Source organism: Austrofundulus limnaeus, unplaced genomic scaffold (genome assembly GCF_001266775.1).
Source record: "Austrofundulus limnaeus strain Quisiro unplaced genomic scaffold, Austrofundulus_limnaeus-1.0 Scaffold1455, whole genome shotgun sequence".
Classification (NCBI taxonomy): domain Eukaryota; kingdom Metazoa; phylum Chordata; class Actinopteri; order Cyprinodontiformes; family Rivulidae; genus Austrofundulus; species Austrofundulus limnaeus.
In genome coordinates, this window is record NW_013953857.1 from 35,143 (window position 1) to 45,438 (window position 10,296).

The following is a 10,296-nucleotide window of genomic DNA, read 5'->3' on the forward strand; positions in this document are numbered from 1 at the left end:
CTTCTGAGTTCCAGTGCATTTCTGCGTGCGGGGGTCATTATGTTACCGCTATGTGGTGACTAGTTCTGTTTTTTTATTCACTTGTTTCAATCAAAAACACTTCAGTGAAAAAACAATTAATTTCAACCAACCAATCAAAAAAGAAAATTCAACAACCAAAAAAAATTCAACCAAACAAAATAGACAGTGGAGTTTTCCCGGTTTGCTCCAACATGTTTCAAGCTGTGGAAGGGGAGGAGGCTAACCTCCATTGCAGGGCTCCGTTGTGTGTAAAATATGAAAATAAATAAATTAAATTATCCACCTCAGATTTTGATTAATTTTTCAAAGAGCTACCGCTGACAGAAATTTGAGCCTAATTGCACGGCTGGTTTAATAGTTGGATTTTGGTTTCCTATGATTAAATTCCCCTCTCTCATCGTGCAACAAACTAAACTAAAAACACATGAAAGACTGACTGTGCTGGCACCCTCTCCAAAAATCCTACCTATAAGCCTGTTCCCACCCCATATCTTCATATATCATATCCTCGGGTTAAAACATTAAAATGAGACAAAAGAAAATTGGAGAAAAGTTGCTTAAATCTTCCCTCTTCCTTCCGAATGTCATCAGTCTTAAATATCTAAATATTGCAGGTTAATTTATTCTTACAACTTCCACACTTCATTAGAGAACACCACTGTGTACTTTTACTCAGGGCATGTACACAGAATACTCAACTTTACATGAAAACCTTTGACCTGTGTGCAGGAAAGAGCTCATGAATGTGTGGTACTGGGTGGTACTAGGTGGTACTGGAGGGTGATGGGTCTCTTTAGGTGTAGAAAAATTTTCAMTCAAAATATTTTTTGCTGCTTAAATCTCTGACCCTTAAATACTCTGTGTTARGAATTGAGCTTGTATAGTTTGAACCTCAGATGCAGGACAGTGATGTTGGAAAAAAAATTAAAGTAAAAAGAAAGCGCTGGCGTGGCAGCAAAACCATTAAGCAAGATTCTAAGACTTGGCATGAGATAAACAGAAACAGTAAACAAAGCTCTGACAAACTGAGGACACATAACAGAATATAAAAGGAGAACTAATAAGCAGAAACAAGAAACACCTGGGAGAGAAACATGAGGAAGAGGTGAGAGTGGGCGGGGCAAGAACAAAGACAGGCAGGAGGAGGTAAACAGAGAAAGATGAGACAGAAAACCAGAATAGAACCAAAATAACACAAGAACCCAGACAACCCATGGCAGTGTGCCTCTCTTTGTGAAGTCTGATGACAAAGAAGAGGATGAGGAGGAGAAGGAGGAAGTTCTCCTCAAGCAGCTCCTGAAACTGTCAACCTGACTGAGAACATTTGTATAAAGTAAACTTTGTATACAGAACAATATCAAATTACCTTTTCTTGGGAATTTTGTGCCATTTTTTGAAAGGACAACCAAACATTTTGGCAAACAGACAGATTTTGTTAATAGGTTYCTGTCCGCTGGACAACCGGAAAAAAAAAAATCCTTGTCTATACCTGATTATGGTACTGTTTTACTGTCATATGTCATATTACTGCCTACTGATTTATGTTATGGTACTGTATTTTATGTTGCACCATGGGCCAAGGAGGAACGTGATCTCATCTCACTATGTATGCTGTACATAGGTGAAATGACAATAAAAACACTTGAAACTTGTATCTCTTGAATCTTGGAAGTTGCTGACAGAAATCTACTCTCATATGTTATGCATGAGATGCTCACATTAGCCATCTTGTTTCTCCTCTATTGCTAGCTACTCCAGACATTTTTGTAACAAGTATAGATTTATGTTATAATCTTATTTAATATATTTTATACAAAAGAGACAGTGGTGACATGTCAAGAATGTGACAGTAGCGGTTTTCAAAAATATGAACAGGTTTAAGAGAAAATAAACTTACAGGAGCTTCAGTAATCTTAAAACATGCAGAAAAGCTGAATATTTGAAAATAGGGTCCTCACGAATGTTAGTTGGCCTTGTAGTTGCCTCATTTTATTGTTTTGTTCTAAATGTCTGATGGTGTTGACAATGAATATATGGGACACATTTTGAGCAAGCACAAAATAAATGTGAATATCGTTCAAAACTCACTGCAAATTTTAATACATATTATTTTAAACACTTTGATGTGGTAAAGATATTATTCAATTAAATTGTTATTTTTTGCTTTTTTAATCATGCTGAAATGATTAACTCCTGTTTGAGTGATGTTGGAGGCATCAGGCCAGCAGTCATTAATTGCTGTGTCTCTTTCCTGTCCCTCAACCAGCCGGTCGAGGCAGATGGCTGCCTGTCCTGACCCTGGTTCTGCTGGAGGTTTCTTCCTGATTAGCAGGGAGTTTTCCTCTCCACTGTTTGCTCAGGATGGGAGACTGTGATAAAGTGATTCAACACAATCTGCTGGCTTCTTCTTTAGATTGTTCTTTTTTTCATGTACAGTGCCCTGAGACAACGGAAGTTACACTGTAGGTTCTGTGAATTCCTGGATGACTGCCAGTGGCAGTACACAAAGTGGATGGGTCCCCTCGCGCTCTGRGCAGGTCGAGATTTAATGTAAACAAAGTCGCGTGCGTGACATGTAGCTCACCTGAGTGTGAGTCTATAAATAGGATGCAGGTAATTACGTTRGGTCTCCTAGGATCTTCTCGCTGGAAGAAGTTCTGAGTGATCAGTGTGACTGGCAGTCTTCCAGGAATTCACAGAACCTTAGTTACAATGTAACATCCGTTCTGTTGCATTCCTTCCTGACTGCCAGTGGTGGTAAACAAAGTGGATGGCTTATGCCAGCAATGTCACGAGGAACGCAGTACTCACCCACCTTAGGAGGTAGAGGAAGCCAGAGGCAGGATCGCTGCGGCAAGTTTGGACTCATGGCCCACATTAAAGCGGTAGAAATGTGCAAACGTGCACGGTGTAGCCCAGGACTCTGTCACACAGAGGTCTCCCAGTGACATACCCSTTATCACCGCCCAGGATGTAGACACACTCCTGGTAGAGTGGCATACAATCCCAGAGGGGGCAGTAGCCCCCACAGATTTATAAGCTAGCGCAATGGCACCAACAACCCAATGCGACAGCCTGTGTTTTGTTCTTCCCACCATGGCACACAAACAACTGGTCTGATCGCCGAATAGCCCTTGTAGCCACGATGCACAGCTGCAATGCCCGAAATGGGCACAGCATGTTTGCCAACCTCTGTTCCTCAGAGTGGAACGGGGGAGGGCAGTATGCCCCCAGCTTGAAGGCTGTGTTTACATAGCCCGGAGGCAGAACTTTGGGAAGAAAGGCGATGTTCGGTCATAATTTTACCCCCGACCTGTCAGCCTTCCAGCGCAGGCAGGTAGGGGTGATGGCAAGAGCATGGAGCTCACTGACTTGTTTATCTGCTGGCAGTTTTCATAGACACCAGATTCAGTGGGGCTGCACACATTGGCTCGAAAGGCGGTCCACTAAGGGCCTTTAACACCAGTGGAAGGTCCCATGTTGCCGCAGGCTTCTGTAAAGGTGGACACAGCCTCCTTGCACCACAGAGAAACTGTGTCACCCAATATTGTGCCCCTACTCGTCTGCCATCAATATCCCCATGATTAGCTGAAATGGCAGCTAAGTGCACCTTCAGGGTTGATGCAGCCCGTCCAGCATTTACAGACCCTGTAGATACAGTATCTCAGGATGTCCTGCAGGGAAKAAGAGACTTGATCCACCCCCTTGTGCCTGCACCATTCTGAAAAACGCCYCCAACAATGAGTGTAATGCTACATTCACATCGAACACGTTTTGAGCAGCAAAAAAGCGCACAATGCCTCCAGCTGGACACGCTATATTCAGACCAGGACACAGACCAGGACACAGACCAGACGTGCGTCTTAAGAGGGAGGAGTGTCTTGGTTTTTTCCCGGTCTGTCCTTGGCGGGTGAAATAAAGATAAAATAAATGACTGATTTATTTACTAAAGAGCAAGCGAATGTTGTGCACAGCAGATAACTAATTCACCAGATGATTTAGAGGCGATTCGTTCGGTTAGTTTCGCCACTCCATAAGCTGCCAGCTGACGGACTTGTTTTTTTTTGTCCCGAGCAGCTGATCCACATCGGTACTGATATATCCTGCCAGAAAATCCAACTGCAGATGGTCGATTTTAGGTAAAGATCTCCTGTCCGTCTGTTTCGTGTTAGTGGGCAACATTCAGGAAACTGTCACATGGAAAAATGAGTCTCTCTGGTTGTCAAGACGCGTCGAGCGGTGAAAAGTTCAGATTTTTGAACTCGGGCATCAGCTGCTTCAGCAGCACCGAATGAACGGAAAATGCTCTGCCGCCCCTTCCACGTTCCTTGTGCGCCACGCAAAACGGACGTGATGCGACGAACGAACCCTAGAGACGCATCCACCATGGACTTTGCATGTAAACTGGCTGCTCCTGCAGCTCAAAACACGTTCTGTGTGAATCCACCATAAGTCCTCATTATAGAAGGCGCTCTGGCATTCTGAATTGTTTGCTGAATTGAAGGCTCCAGACCTGCTAGAGCAGGGGTGTCAAACTCCTGTCCTCGAGGGCCGCTATCCTGCATGTTTTAGAGGTTTTCTTGCTCCAWCACACCAGATTTTGATCGCTGGGTAATTAACAGGCTTCTGCCCAATTTGAAGAGTTAATTCAATCACTGAATCAGGTGTGTTGGAGCTGGAAAACCTCTAAAACATGCAGGATAGCGGCCCTCGAGGACTGGAGTTTGACACCCCTGTGCTAGAGGCTGCCAGCCCCCTCAGCGACCACACAGTGAGGAGAAGGTGGCCTGGAGACGGATGCCAGACCTTCCCTTCCATCTGGGATAAGAGGTCCCCTCTGACCGGAAGCCGCCACAGCTACCCATCTAGCAGACTGAGGAGCAATGGAAACCAGACTCTCATGGGCCACTCGGGAGCCACCAGGAGAACTCTCTGAGTCTACCGTCTTACCCYGTGGAGAGTGGGCAGAAGCAGTGGAAATGGGGGAAAGGCATACAGCAAACCYGTGGGCCACATGTTGGCGAGGGCATCCATCCCCAGCAGGGAGCTGACCTCTGCCAGGGAAACCCACAAGGGGCAGTGTGTATTGCTCCTTGAGGCAAAGAGATCCATTTGGGTCCTGCCAAACCAATCCCAGATCCTCTGAACCACCTGAGGATGCAATCTCCATTCCCCTGGAGGAAGCCTCTGGCGGGACAGATAGTTTGCGACAGAGTTCCTCATCCTCGACAGATGCATCACCCTGACGGAGGCAAAGCGAAGGTATGCCTAGGTCCATAGCCTCTGGGCCTCCCTCAGGGATTGCTGTGACCTGGTCCCACCCTGATGGTTGACATGGAACACTGTTGAGGTGCTCTCTGTTCGAATAAGCATATGTTTGCCCTSAAGAAAGGTCGAGAAGTGCTTCAGCGCTGAATAAATTGTCCTTAACTCCAGGACATTGAAGTGAAGATGTCTCTGTTGAGGGTTCCATCGCTCTTGAACAGACCTGCACTGCCACACCACCCCRCACCCCTGGGGTGATGCGTATGTTGTCACCACCTCGCGTCTCGCCGGGACTGCGCCAATGGGGAACCCGTGCTGTAGCCATGTGCTGTCTCTCCAACAACGGAAAAGAGCTGCGCAGCTGGGTGTAACCCTCACCTTGACCCACCGGTGCAACCAGGGGTCCTTGTGGAGGCCATTGAACCACCTCTGCAAGGGCTGGAGATGAAGCAGCACCAGAGGTATCAGAGATGAGGCTGCAGTCAYCATCTCCAACAGTCTCAGCCACTGTTGGACCGGGGGTGCTGCTCCCACATGAAAAGACTGGAGCAGAGACCAAATCCTGTCTATTATTTCTGGGCTTGGTTGAGCCAGCATGGCCACCGYATCRAGGGCTATGCCAATAAAGACTGCCRGCTGAGCCGGGATCAGAGAACTCTTCTGGCAGATCACTGTCATTCCCAGGGCCTCGACATAGGCCAGAATTTTGGATGTTGCCCCATCTGCCTCATGCAACGACAGGGCGCAGAAGAGCCAGTCGAATTGGACGCCCTCACMGAGATCATGTCCTCCTCCAGAWCCTCCCGCGACTCCCAGGATGATGTCTGGGAAGAAGGTACTGTACGGGGACTGGAGRTGCCAACAGAGCTTTGAGCTGCTCCACCTCAGCCTTCAGAGAATCTACTTCTRGCRGAGATGGACACTCCAGTCACAGTTTCTTCCTTCTAGGACRGCAGRGCTCTTCCATCGGCGCCTCCCGGAACACAGTAGAGGCATTCCTGAGGACGGCAGTTCGTCAGAAAATAAGAGGCCCTCAACCTGATGCGGACACACCCACCATGCTTCCTACTACAAACAAACAAACAAACAAACAAACAAACAAACAAACAAACAAACAAACAAACGACGCGCCAACCACATGGGTAAAAGCACTCCGACTAAAAGTCACAGGCAGGATGACGCTAAACCACACAAACTGTGCTTACCTCTCAAAACCTGCATAAGCTGATAAGATCCGAAACACGGACTTACGGGAGCGATTAACCTTACGAGAAGATCAAAGAGACTGAACGTAACCACCTGCATGCCATTTATGGACGCACGCTCAGGTGAGCTACGTGTCACGTGCGGGACTTTGTTTACCAAATGTCGACCTGCACAGAGCGCGAGGCGGAGACATTTATCAGGAAGGAATGAAACAGAACCTATGTTGTGACTTGTCGCTATAAACTGAATTGAATTAGTTTAAAACAAAATTACACAAATTATAAATAAATTCTTACAGGTGTGCAAAGGACCTCCTTCATTTTTTTTCATGAGAACGTTATTAATTTCCTAGAGCAATTAGCACTTTTTGTTGTTGTACTGGGCCATGTTTTTACCTAAAGTTTCAAGAATCACTGATCTGTATTTAAACCCTACAAGTTAAAAAAGCTGTGTGGAAACTAATAATAGTCTGTATAACAACAGATGTTGACATGATTGACACTGACTGACATTAGGTTGGAGTTAATATAAATACCAGATAACCAGCAGGCGTTTTTAATCACTGCTTCATCTTGACACTTATTTTTCTGAACCTTGTGATCTAAAACGTGTGGAAAAAAATCAAAGCACATGTAGCATTGATGCTAACACGCAACAGGCTAATGTGTCCGGTAGCTCAAAAGTAACCCGGAAACTGACATGGTTGAAATGTTTATTTATAGTTTTTAAAATCTAAAAGCATCGTTTCATCCTTGAACAGGAGAGGCAGTCTGCCTTCGTCTTGTAGKTGCTTTGACACAACTTTACTCGGCTTACTTCCTAACTGTGGACCGAGGCATGACCCGAGGCCTACAAGTTTTAAAACGAAAACTGTAGAAATATTTTCCACTACAATAACTTCCTGCAGATAACACTATTTTCTACAGGAACTTAAATAAACTAGTAATGATTACTTACCTTTTAAGTGTAAAACAACGATAAAAAGTGCAGCGCCTGGTACCAGCAGCAGTCGATGATCATCAAGAAGCCCAGTATTTATAGGACCATTTCTGGGATCTCTTCATATTTGACCCCCTTCATAAATACTTTTGTCATAAGGCGAGCTGTCAAATGTGCAATAATAACAGTGACATCATAACCGGATGAAAACACAAGGTAAATGTCGGCCACGTGTGGCAATGAATGAAAGCTGTTGTTCAATAACAACGTTGTTATTGTTGCTGCTGCCTTCAAGGACCTGCCCAAAAAACCGGAAACGTCGAAACTGAGACATCTCAACACAAAGGCCGCTGTCCAGCATGTTTTCTTGTTTCCCTGCTCAAACACGCCTTCCCAATTATTCTCCACTATATATCCAAGTGAAATGTATTATTAAAGCTTCAATATTTAGGTAATAATTACACAGAGCTACGTTTACTTTTATTGTATTTATTTGACCAGTAGGATCAGTACTTTTATTAAAGTAATGAAAGGGAGAACTTTATRCACCACAGAGTACAAAATACAACATATTATAACGTGTTATGCCTTCTCATCTGTTTAAGGATGAGGTGTTGTACTTCCTGGTTGTGACCACCAGAGGACATCAACTCAACAGGTTTTCATCAATCTGATCACTGAACCAAGTAAAGGACTTTGTCTTTGCTTTCTAAAAGCATTGGTACTGGTTGGTCAAAGCACCAGAAGTAATGTCTTTGCAACAGCAAAGCAATAATGGCACATCTAAAAATATTTTTTAAAATATAATTTTGATAATTTCTAATGAAAATTATAAAATCATATCTGAGGTCTAAATAATTATAACGAGAAGAAAAAAGAACAAGTGTAAATGCTATTACAAAAAAACATTGTTTGACAAATGTGCAAGCTAGTTCTCTTCCTAAATAAACTACAACTACTATCTAATATAACATAGTGAAGTGCTCAATATCCCACAGATTATATGTGTACACCCAGATTTTCCACGCGTCCTGACAACTCCAACCCACCTTGTTTTCATCATGTATTCTCCACAGTGTCCTCCACTCCTCACCAGGTTGAAAGACAGCTGAGGAAACTTCACTCAGGCAAAGCAGCAGGTCCTGATGGTGTGAGTCCTAGGGTTCTCAAAGCCTGTGGAGTGTGTCATCATGTCTTATTGCTGTGATCCAAACCTGAGGGTGCCATCATACCTGCTGAATAGGGTTTACATACATGTGTAAAATGTGTCTGTGAAGGTTTTTTTCTTTTACCTCCAAAACTGTATTTTAAACAAAAGAGATTAAGTACAAAAATACAAAACAAGGGAGCCAGGTTGGTTGAACAAATACATACTGCACAAAAGTAAATAGGTTATTAAAATAAGTCAAAATAAAATCAGGAGCTCCAAATTGAGAACATCATCCATGTTTTTTGTGCCTTTTGATTATTAAATTAATYAACTGAGTGCATTTAATGCGTGAACTCTATCAGCTGACAAAAGTTTTGTTTTTAATCCTGTCTGTGAATTTGACCAGGATGATTAGCAAATTAATAAGAGAAATCCTTTAAAATCATTTTTGTACTTTGCTAAAAAATCAAATAAAACATGTGTCCAGTTTAACTTTAGGTCAGGAGATATGTTTCAGTTTTATAGTTACAACCTTAATGGAGTGAGGACAGAGCCAGAGCAGATGAGTGAGGGTCTGCAGAGAGATCACAGAAATCTGTCACATTTAAACCTTTGAAAGTTTATTTCGCAGGGTAAATCCTGTGGATGTGTTTTAACGACACCTCTTTTACTTCATTGGCTACAAAAAAAAAGATTAGGCTTACATCAGACAGACACTGCAGGTCACAGAGCAGAGCAACACTGCAGACGTGTAGCTAAAAACACAGAAGAGCCAAAGATCAGGGTCACAGTGCTTCAGACCCAATCATCTCTAAGACTSATACATTATATTAGGACTGATTGATTATCTGCTGTTTTACCAGATGAGGGAATGGATATAACTTATTTAAACTATTGTTTGGTTGAATAATATTCCATCCATCCATTTTCTGTACACGCTTCTTCCTTTCAGGGTCACTGGTGCCCATATCCAGCAGTCACAGTGCGAGGGGTGGGGTACACCCTGGACAGGTGTTGAATAATATTCAGTTTTTAAAATTGAATGAAGGATCTTATCAATCTTATAAGATTCCATGTCATTTATGACTTGTGTTTTGTTTTTAAATAGATTTTCTTTATTGTTTTTGAATGAATGAATAAATGAATAAAGACAATTTATTTAATGTAGCATTAACCAATACAAATATGGCCATTTAAATAACAAATCTACTAATGGATTAAGAGTTAATACAGACATTTCTTAGAGAAAATATTTATTCTTAAATGTATATACATTTTAATTAAAAATGTTTTTACCCTCCACCCACCGGGACGTCCTTTATTTTAATATCTTAAGGTGGCAACCCCACCTGTTTATCAACAGAAAGTGCAGGGATAGGATATGGGTGGTCCTGTGTTGGTTTTTTGTATTTTTTTTTTACCTCAGATAAAATGTTTGGAGCAAACGTCTAGTCCACTTTTTTTTCCAGTCAAATTCAGCTCATCCCATCACTGGAATCCAGCTGTTAGCTAGCATCTTAGCTTAGGAAATGTGATCAAAAACACTCTTTCCATGTGGGGATGATGGCGGTATCCTGAGTCTTTGTTACAACAATCATAGCACAATGTTTTGTGGTTCTCCTGGTGGAGTTTCATGCTGTTCTCCCAAACGTATTAAAGTTTTAACCGAGTTAGATGAGTACAGTACACAACGGTACGAGAGTTTGTATGCATCA

The 10,296-nt window shown here is 42.9% G+C and overlaps 1 protein-coding gene across 2 annotated transcripts in view; it reads right to left on the bottom strand.

Moving 5' to 3' along the window:
* Window positions 1–7,722, bottom strand: part of man1b1b (mannosidase, alpha, class 1B, member 1b) — a 26,072-nt gene extending 18,350 nt beyond the window's left edge. For both annotated transcript variants that reach the window (XM_014032450.1, XM_014032449.1), the window contains exon 1: window positions 7,450–7,722. The gene's annotated coding sequence lies outside the window, so the exon portion shown is untranslated. The remainder of the gene's footprint in view (window positions 1–7,449) is intronic.
* Between the last annotated feature and the right edge of the window lie 2,574 nt (window positions 7,723–10,296).